This window comes from Mustela nigripes, chromosome 2, assembly GCF_022355385.1.
Source record: "Mustela nigripes isolate SB6536 chromosome 2, MUSNIG.SB6536, whole genome shotgun sequence".
In the NCBI taxonomy this organism is placed as follows: Eukaryota; Metazoa; Chordata; class Mammalia; order Carnivora; family Mustelidae; genus Mustela; species Mustela nigripes.
In genome coordinates, this window is record NC_081558.1 from 217,288,318 (window position 1) to 217,298,605 (window position 10,288).

General features: G+C 56.7%; 1 protein-coding gene across 2 annotated transcripts in view; it reads left to right on the forward strand.

Moving 5' to 3' along the window:
* Positions 1-10,288, forward strand: part of TRAPPC10 (trafficking protein particle complex subunit 10) — a 78,067-nt gene that overhangs the window by 643 nt on the left and 67,136 nt on the right. The gene's annotated exons all lie outside the window — the stretch shown is intronic.

The following is a 10,288-nucleotide window of genomic DNA, read 5'->3' on the forward strand; positions in this document are numbered from 1 at the left end:
GGTAGGGGTCGGAGCCGCGCGACGCTCGCGGCCACGGGCGTGACCGCGGCGGGCGGAGCCGCGCTGGTCCCCGCGGACGAGGCCGCGCCCCGGCAGCCCCGAACGGCCCGCTCTGCGCGGCCGGGCCGGTGCCCCCGCGTCGGGGCCGGCGGGCGGTCCTGGGCGCGCCGGGACTTCTGAGCGGCCGGACGCGAGCTTCGCGCCGCGGCGGACGAGGTCGGAGGCGCGCCGGCGGCCGGCGAGGGCTGGCGTCCCGCGGGCCGGAGTTTCGGACTGTTGGGAGCGTGGCCCCGCCGCGGCCCCGTGCGCTGCCGCCCCGTGCGCCGCGGCCGCGAGGACGAGCGGGAGCCCACGGCGCGGGGCCCTGGGCTCGCGGCTGTCCGGGCGTCTTCCTTCCGGCGTGCGGGGTCCGGCCGGCGCGCTTCTGCTCTCGCGCAGAGCCCCGAGAGGCTGCGTGAGGTGTGGGTTCGTGGCTTCCCTCCAGGTGAGAAGCCTCCTTAGGGACCGCGGCTGCGTCTCCGCCAAGTCCGGACCCTGCCGTCGTTCGGGGACAGCCGTGCGCACCCGGGCTTGTGCCGAGTGTCTGCCTAGACGCCGCAGCGCGCTCTGCGCTCGGCCCCGGAGGACGGGTCCGTGTACGGCTGGTCCCTCCCGCAGGCGCAGGGGCTTTCCAGGCCTCCGGGAACAGGGGCCGCGCCCCGGGGTCTTCCTGGGAGGTGCCAGGGCCTGGAGGTGCCTCCCCGGCGCCCCGACGCTGGTCCGTCTCCACCCCCGAGGCTGGACAGGTTTCTGCGGACTTGCCGCAGGTGCGCTTCGGAGGTCAGGTTCTTCAGTCTCAGCACCGGCCGTGTGAGTGGTCGTCCTTGTGGACGCTGGTGGACACACGGGTTTACCGTCTGCGTTCTTGCCCGCACGCCTGCCGGCCCGCGGGGGACGCGGCGGCCTTTCCCCCGGATTGGCCGGAGTTCCGGGCCGTGGGCGGCCCCGCGTACAGCGCTGGAGCCCGTGTTCTCACGACCTCTGCCTCGCTGGGGTCTGGGGGAAGACAGGGGCTTCGGGAACTTTCAGACGGAGTGAGCTGGGAAGTAAGAGCTCCACGTGGCGCGGGTTTGGGAGCTTCCCAGCTCACACTTGGGTTATGTTCGGGGTTTCCGGGCTTGGGGCTGCAGCTTTGGGGGCACTTGTCCCGGTTTTGCCTCAGGCCTTCTGTGTCTGCTCCATTCGGTCCGGCCCTGGTCTTGTGAAGGGAGGAGCTGCTCTAAGCCGCGGACACTAACGCAGTGGGAAGGAGGCCCCTTCTTCCTCGAAGTTTTGATTTGATACCGGTACCCGGTCTCCTCGTTGCCACGCTGTGTTCCTGGTCTGGCTGCCTCCGGTCCTGGGACACCGGCCGGCCTCGGCGGCCCCATCCCGTCGCAGTGCTTCCCTTCCGACGAGAGCGAAGTTTGGGCCGGGCTGGAGTTTTCTCCGAGAACGTGGGACACGTGGAGTGGACCTTTCTGAGGAGGAGAGTGTGTCTGCCTCGCGGAAGTGTAGGGGCCGTTTAGCTGTGTGTCGCTGTGAGCAGAGGGGAAAGTCTCCGGAGACTGGGGTAACCAGAGCCCATGATTACGTGAGAGCTGCTGAGTGATCTTAATAGTATCCTGAAGCTCCCTGAACGTTTTACTGGCCTTCACTCCGCCACTAAGAGATTCCGAACCTGCCGCCCCTTCTCGGACCACCTCAGCAGGGGATGTGCTTTGACCACGACTGGCAAAGCCAGTAAGTACCAGCGAGCCTGCACGACGGCGTGGGGACTGACTGTGCGCCGACGTCGTGCAGCGGATCCCCTAGTCGGCAATCTGAGTACCGGCCCTGTGATGTCTTCATCGTGGAGAATGCACCGTGAGACCGAGAAGAAACCCAGCCGGTTTATGTGATCCGAGTTTAGGTGTCGGCATAGATTATTTCGTTATCCGCAGCGCTGGGTCCGTTCTCTGCTTCAGGATGGTTTCTCTTTCAGGTTTCTCTTCCAAGGGAGTGTTGGGGGAGACATGCTCCTTTCCCAGCTCTCTCCTCTGGCAGACAGTTACTGTAGTTCCGCTGGTCGGTGGCATCTCTTTGTTGACCCCTGCCATCGTGCCGAGAAGAGCACGTGCCGTCCACACAGGATTTATGGTGTTGGAGGCGCCGCAGTGCCCCGTGCAGACGGTCCGATCTCACCATCCCTTCCTGGACTGCGCTGTTTCTTCTTCCGGATCTCTGGTTCGGGGTTTCCCGTCTGCCGCTATGAATTTTGCAGGAGGGAAAAAGGCAGCAGAATTGAGCAGATGCAGGAGGCTTTGTGCCTGGCTGGAGTTTGATTTTTCTGCCTTAGGGTAAAGTTTTTAAATGTGCGGGTGGTTGATGTCCCGCCTACCCTGAAGGTGTGGTGCTTGTGATTCAACCACTGCCTTTTGAGTCCCAGAGAAGTCGCTTCAAATGCCTTTTGTTCTGATCCATGCGCAGCAGTGCAGAGCTGGCCCAGAGCTGGCCTAGAGCTGGCGTGTCCTGACCTCTCACGCCCAGAGCGACCAACAGCTCAGATGCGGGAGGAGCATTCATCCTCAGAAACCTCACTCGTTCCGTGACTGACGGTGCCACCGAATGTCCTTGCCTGGCTCGGTGTGCCGTGTGTGCCTGTGCCTGCTTGAAACAAGAGGTCTTTTATGGGGGACCTCGGCGCTTCATGGTCTCGTCCACGTGAGACGGAGATGGCCATAGTACCGGCCTCAGGGGGTCCGCACAGAGTTGGAAGAATAAAGTTGGAAGAATGAACTTGGGGAAAGCACCCAGAAGAGGAGTCACCGTGCAAACTGTTAGCCTGACCGCTGACGAGTGGTTCCTAGGCTGTTCACAGGACCTAGGTGTCTCAGTGACTTTTTCATGACATGTTTAGGTTAAGAAGAATACTTAATAGCTCCATTGATTAAATAGTTCAAATAATTTTATTAAAGGAGTATCATGTTATAACAGCTATTTGAGAGAAATCATATGCATGAGTTAGAAAAAACATTTTTCTTTTTAAGATTTTATTTATCCGTTTGACAGAGAGAGAGCACAAGTAGGTAGGACAGCAGGCAGGGGGAGAGGGAGAAGCGGGCTCTCCGCTGAGAGGGGAGCCCGATGCGGGGCTTGATCCGAGGACCCTGGGATCATGACCTGCGCTGAAGGCAGCCGCTTAACTGACTGAGCCACGCAGGCGCCCTAGAAGAAACGTTTTTCATTCTTAGACAAGTGCGGTGACACACTGATGCGGTGGTTGCCCCTGTCGGACACTGCACAGCTTCGCTAGCTTGGGAGTCCGATTGGACATCGCCCCCCTCTTTGCGGCTTTTTTTTGGTGGTACTTCCTTTTATCGTAGCAGCCACGCTGTTCTGTGACACAGTCGTGTCCTTGGAAGGGAGGTAGCAGGACCGAGTACTGAAACGGCACACCTCAAAGGGGGCCTGGCGTATCTGCAGCATCGTCGTTCTCCTCATCCGTTCGGAGCGCCGTGGGGGGTGTGGCTTTGCTGTGGTGGCCGCCGTCCGAGTAGGTGCACCAGCCCCAGGGCGGACGTGCACTGAGCCGTGTGAACGTCGGCTTACAGGCCCGATTTACAAGATGCGCCTCATAAGCGTTCCTAGTAAATTTGGTGTGTGCAAATGAAAGTCAGCGGCCTGATTTTCGTTTTTTAAGTCCGGATGCATGTCAGAGAGTATCAAGCATGGCCGGCCTCCCAGAGCCAGTCTCTGCCTGGGAGTGACTGGACCACAAGGTAGGGGGTCCACACGGACACACGGGAAGGGCCGAGGGGTCGGGCTTTGGTGGGGGTGCGAATGACTGACCGAAGAACATATTGTCTAAAAAAGCTTTTTGCCAGTGTGGATGCTTCTCTTCATGGCTATTGCATGGTGTCGTGTGTGTGTCTCAGGGTCCGCGCCGATTCCCCGCTGCTGCCTGGGCCTGGATGCCGCGGACCCTGCTCTGGCCCTTGGCAGGCAGCCCCCTCGCTCTGCAGGCCTCGGAGCCGGCCCCGGAGCTCTCCTGCCCCGTCCCGTCGGGTCTGCTGGGATGTGGTCTCCACCTGACTTGATGTGCCTTCCCCAGTGGTTTGGACTCACAGGGTATTTGGGGTCTAAGTAAAAACGGATGCCCTTGGGGTCATTCCTGACTCCTTTTCATCACAATTGGCGGTCAGTCTGTCCTGTCATTTATCTTTGACACTTATCCAGAAGTCAGCCACTTCTCCCCACCTTTACTGTTGCTCCCCCAAACGCAAGCCGCCTTCGCCTCGCCCTGGGTGTGCTCCTGCGGCCTCCGGTGGCCTCCCTGGTTTCATGCCAGCCCCTTGAGGCGAGTTCTCCGGGGGGCGGGGGGCGATCCCTCCGGGGGTCCTCAGAGGCACGCTTGCCTCCTGGGACCCTTCCAGGGCTAGCCGCCTTCCGAGCGTAACCCTCGCAGACCTTCCTGTGGGCCCGGCTCGGGCCTCACCCCACCAGCCCCGTGGCTTTCTGGCCGCCCGCACTGCCCTTCTGACCCCTCACTGCCTCCCCCCGCTCCGGGAGCTGCTCCCCGACCACCTCCCACACCAGCTCACTGTCGGGCTTTCCACTGACTGGATGCAGTCTTCTTGGCTCCGCACCCCCGACACAAACATTTTGTTTTTCCTTCGCTCATTGTCTTTCGTCCACCGCGACCCAGGCTGCCTGTGAGCCACAGGGTGTGGGCCCAGAGTCTGCTGGTCACTGCTGGCCTCCTGGCTCCTGCAGCCGAGCTGGGCACACGGTAGGCGCTCGGTAAATACCCACTGGATAAATAGAATAGATAAATGAGTGAGCGTCTCTCTAGGAAACACGGTGCTGTCTTTGAGGCGTCCGTAAGTTAGAGGCTTTTGACAGCATAGAGGTATGTTCTTGAAATGCGGGTCATGTTGAGCTAAGACAGCTTTGTGGGAAATGCTTAGAGAGCCTGAGCCCTGATCACCCAGACTTGTTTTAGGGAGCCTGCTGGGTGCCTAGTGTTTGCGCTGCTGCAGACCTTCTCTGCAGGCTTCGGACCCCGGGCGTCCAGGTCAATCCAGCAGGAGAAGAGAGGCTCACTGATGTGCTAGGGACCATCTTCCCTGCATTGGTCCTTCAGAACTGGGTTCAGATATGCTTTCTTTACTCTAAGTCAGTAGAAGTTTATGACCAAACGCAAGCCTTCTTGGGTCGCGGATTTGGCCTCTGAGGGGAGCAGGTAGGACCGAAGGTCTGCCCAGCTGGCATTTGCATGAGGCCTTGAAAGAGGAGCTCTGTAAGGTTCCAAACCAGCCTCAGCCCTAAAAATGCATAAATAAAGGAGGAATAGATTTCTAAAATAAAGAATGGAATCCGGGTGTGGACTTGCTGGGTCAGAAGGTCAGAGCAGTTGGAATATTGCCGGCTGCTTCCCAGTCGCTCCGGGAAGAGGTGCGTTTGGAGGCCCACTCGGCACGCAGACTTGTTCTTTGGTGTCTTCATGGAGCTTTCATCTGCCTGCTGGAAGGTTCCTCCACCATCCGGCCCCAGAGCTGTGCCCCCGGCACCGGCACCTGTTGGGTTCCCTTGTGCTCCTTAGCAGGTGATCCCCACCTCTCCCCCAGGTGTGGGCAACCTCTCTCTGCTTTCTGTCTGTCCACAGTGGTGTTCTCTCGATGTTTCTAGACATGAGATCACGTGGCGTGCAGTCTCGCGGCTGGCTTTCCTCGCCCAGCCATGTTTGGAGGCTCAGCGGGCTCCTCTGTGGAGGTCGTGCCGTCCCCTGTCGTGTGTTCCTTCTGTCATCTCCTGGTGGTCCGCTGTGCGGGTGGACCCCGTCTTGTTTATCTCTTCTCCAGGCAAGGGGCGTGGGGGTTGTCGGTGCTCTGTGGCTGCTGTGAGGAGAGCTGCTGGGAGCACTTGCACGCCCGAGCGTGGGCTCCTGTTCCAGTCTTCATGCGGGGATTGCAGGAGCGGAATTGCTGTGTTGGGTGATTAGCAATTAGTCCCCGAATCTGTACTGTCTCAGGTCCCCACCAGCGGTGGTTGAGGGTTCCGGTGGCTCCATATTCCGGCGGACACACGCTTGTCTGTCTTTTATTAGCTCTCCGAGTGGACATGAAGTGCTCTCTGGTTGGGTTTCAATTTGCATTTCCCTCACGACTAGTGAAGTTGAGCCTTTTTGCCTATTCTTATCAGCCATTTGTACATCTTCTTGAGTGAAATGTTTACTCAGATATTTTGCCCATTTTTAAATTACATTATCACTGAATTATAAGAGTTGATGATATTTGCTGATACATGTCCTTTTTCAGATCTGTAATTTTTTTTTTTTTTTTAAGATTTTATTTATTTACTTGAGAGAGACAGTGAGAGAGAGCATGAACGAGGAGAAGGTCAGAGAGAGAAGCAGACTCCCCATGGAGCTGGGAGCCCGATGCGGGACTCGATCCCGGGACTCCAGGATCATGACCTGAGCCGAAGGCAGTCGTCCAACCAACTGAGCCACCCAGGCGTCCCTCAGATCTGTAATTTATTTGTGAATACTCTTTCCTAGCTTTTGACTGTATTTTTTCTTAGTGCTGTCTTTGAAGTACATTTTTTTTTAAAAAGATTTTATTTATTTATTTGACAGAGAGATCACAGGTAGGCAGAGAGGCAGGCAGAGAGAGAGGAGGAAGCAGGCTCCCCGCTGAGCAGAGAGCCCGATGCGGGACTCGATCCCAGGACCCTGAGATCATGACCTGAGCTGAAGGCAGCGGCTTAATCCACTGAGCCCCCAGGCGCCCCTGAAGTACATTTTTAATTTTGAAGAAGTCTAGTTAACGCTTTTTTCCTCATGGATTGTGCTCTCGATGTTCTCTCCGGAGTCTTTGTCCAGCCCAAGGTGGTTGTAGTTGTCCGCGGGGCATTTACCTGATGATCAGTGAAGTTCTTACGTGTTTATTGCTGGCGGGACCCCTTCTGAGCTATGTGCTCAGCTGCGTTTCTCGGACATTCAAGAGGTGTGACCAAAAGCATGTCTAAAACATGAACTGGAGTAGCATTAGGAAAAAATGTGCTTTCTATTTTTATACTTTACACCATATGCATTAGTTTCCCAGCACTGTTGTCACAAATTACCAGAAACTTGCTGGCTTCAAGCAAGGGAAATACATTCTCTCAGGGGTCTGGGGACCAGCAGTTGGAAGTGAAGGTGTCGGGAGGCTGTGCACTCCCTCCTGCAGCTCCGGGGGAGGCTCCGTCCTGCCTCTTCCAGCTCCGGCTGTCGTTGGAGCCAGTCTGCCTTGTCCTCCCGTGGCTACCGTCTCTGCATTTGCTCTCCTGTCCCTCATCACAACACTGGTCACTGGATTTAGGGTCCATCCAGATGATCTCGGTGATCTCATTTGAGATCCTGAACTTCATTACAGTTACAAAGATCCTTTTTCAAAGGAGATCCCATCCACAGGCTCTCGGGCTCAGGCGCGGACAAGTCGTTCCGGGGCCACGTTCCTTCCCCACATGGCGGTGTCTACCTTGGTGTCCTGGTGCATAGCCGCCAGCATCCATTGGGCTGCTCTGGTTTTATATCGCTGCTTCTATCTTTAGAGGTTTGTCCTCGTCAGCTCTTGGCCACGGGAATGATTCCTGGGCGTCTGGGACCTGGGGCTCTAGATGTTGACCCAAGGTGGGATGATCTCTTAGAAATAGCGAACATTTTTTGTAGTCTCTCCTTCCTTGATTATTTTCCCCTCAGGAAACAAATGCCTTTATTTGGCTTTTTGGGCTTCTGTTCCATAATGTTTTGTTCCTTCATATTATTTTAGGCCCTTGTTTGCAAAACTAAAAAAAAAAAAAGTGAGTAGAGAAATTGCGAAGAAACTGACAACAGATTTAGACCTCGGTCTCATGGGAACTGTTGTATGTTTGGAAAGTTTTCTTGTTTTTAGCAGATCTGTTTAGCACTTGGAAGCAGTTGGATATATTTTAGAGCTAAGGATTTTAGGTAGAGCCTTGGCACTAATGATATCCCGTTGGGGTAGTAATTTTTACTACCTCACCGTGCACCATTCATGGGCACTTTTAGACCAGCTGGATCAGTTAGTAAGTTTGCAGGCACGGAGGCGGACAACAGAGTGGGCCGTCAGGGGTCATTTTGAGGCAGAAGCCCCGAAGGCCGGCTCCGCTGTGCCCGAGCCCTCGGTGTGTGACGGCCCAGGGAGGACCAACAGCCAGGTGCCCGACTTCTTTGCCACGGCTTCACCGAGCAGCTGGGGAGGCAGACACCATCTGCCCACAGGGGAGGAAGGGGGACTGGTCCCTAAAATTACCCCGCAGAGAAAGCCTTTGCCGCAGAGTGAAGTGAAATAGAAGTCTCGCTTACTTTGGTTCAGCAGTCGAAGCACTGAGTCAGTCAGCCGTGCTGGAGGTCTCCAGTGTGATCTTACCCGTTCTAAAATTGCATTCGTATCCCGAGACCATAATCTGACAGCCAGCAGTGCTGGCACCGCTGCCGCAGGGTGTCCGAGCTCCGGGGTCCGGCGCTGGCTGGTGTCGACTACAAAGGGGTCGGGCCAGGCTCCCCGGTCAGCAGGTGCACACTGTGCTTCTGGGCTCCGCAGTGTTGCCGGGCTTGGGTCACCTCTGCCGGCAAAGACCCCAGCCCTCGTGGAGCTTCCAGTCCACTGGGAGGAGGGGCACGACGGGCAAAAGTAGCAAATGATGCAATCAGTGACTAGTGCTGTGGAAGAAAGGAAGGGGTAAGGGCAGTGGGAGAGTCGGAGCATCTCACACTGTCTATGATGGAAAGTTGGCAAATGTGTGCAGAGCAGAGTAGTATAATGAAACCCCACAGACCTGTCCCCCGACTCCACCAGTTGGGAGGATTGGCCAGTCCTGCCCCTGTCTGCGCCTGTTCCCACCAACCCTGTGTTCGTCCAAAGCAGACCCCGAGGGTGACGTCACGGACCTGCACGTGCGTGTGTTAGGGGGTGAGGCGTTGTCTCCCCTCTCGGGTGCTGGAGCCCTGAAGGCCGGGGTGACGGTTTGGAGCCGGGGTGTTTGGGGGGGAGCGGGCTGGAAGAGGACAAAAGCTGGGCCCTGAGGATGGAGCCAGGGGCCTCGCGCGAGGAGGAAGAGTGCGCTCCCTCCCTCCTCCAAACCCCGAGGAACTGAACAGCCCGGCATCTTGACCTTGGACTTCCAGCTTCCGGAATTGGGGGGACAAGTCGGTGTTGGTGAAGCCACCCCGTCACATCTTTCATCCTGGCAGCCCAAGCTGAGACAGTGTGTGTTCCTCAAGACGGCGTATCGCTAAGAGATCAGGACTTTTAAAAGCATAACTGTAAAGCCTTTTTCACATCTAAAAAACTTTTCCCTAATATCGAATACTCAGCGTTTACATTTTCAGTGTGTCTTCAATGTCTTTTTCTTTTAAGCCCTTTGAATTAATTGGTGTCCACATAAGGTTTGGAGCCCGTGCTCTCCATCTGGCTTCAAATCTCGGGTTTCCCTCCGTCTCCTCTTGTTCCGGGCGGTTTACGGAAGAGCTTGGGCTCGGTCCTGTGGCCTGTTCTCCTCCCTCCTCCCGCTTGGCCAGCGATGTCCCGGGTGCCTTCCGTCCTTGGAGTTCTGTGTCTCCTGGAAGATGGTCCTCGGAGCCAGAGGCTGGCTCAGGTTCAGGTTGAATGTTTTTGGCAAGATCGTCTTCTCCACCAGCAGCGTGCGGGCCCCACTGGGGTCTCTCTGGTGGGAGCGGCCTTTCTGTGGCTCACACCCTGTGGGGCACAGACTGGCGGGATTCCAGTGTTGCCGTTTCGTCTTCACTTGTTCGTGGAAATGTGTCTGTAGAAAGTGTGTGTGGGGGGCACCTGGGTGGCTCAGTCGGTTTAACGCCTGCCCAGGGTCCTGGAATCGAGCCCCACATTGGGATCCCTGCTCTGCAGGGAGCCTACTCCTCTCCCTCCCTCTGCTGCTCCCCCTGCTTGTGCTCTCTCTCTCTCCCTCTCAAATAAATAGAACCTTTTAAGCAATGGTGTGTACGTGTGTGACGTGCTCGTCCAGTGGTGTGGGTTGTGTGGGTTCATGCACTCACAGGGAGTGTCCTCCAGTGGTGATCATTTACCTTTTTTTTTTTTTTTTAAGATTTTTATTTACTTATTTGACAGACAGAGATCACAAGTAGGCAGAGAGAAGGGGGAGTGGGGGAAGCAGGCTCCCCGCTGAGCAGAGAGCCCGATGTGGGGCTTGATCCCAGGACCCTGGGATCATTACCTGAGCCAAAGGCAGAGGCTTTAACCCACTG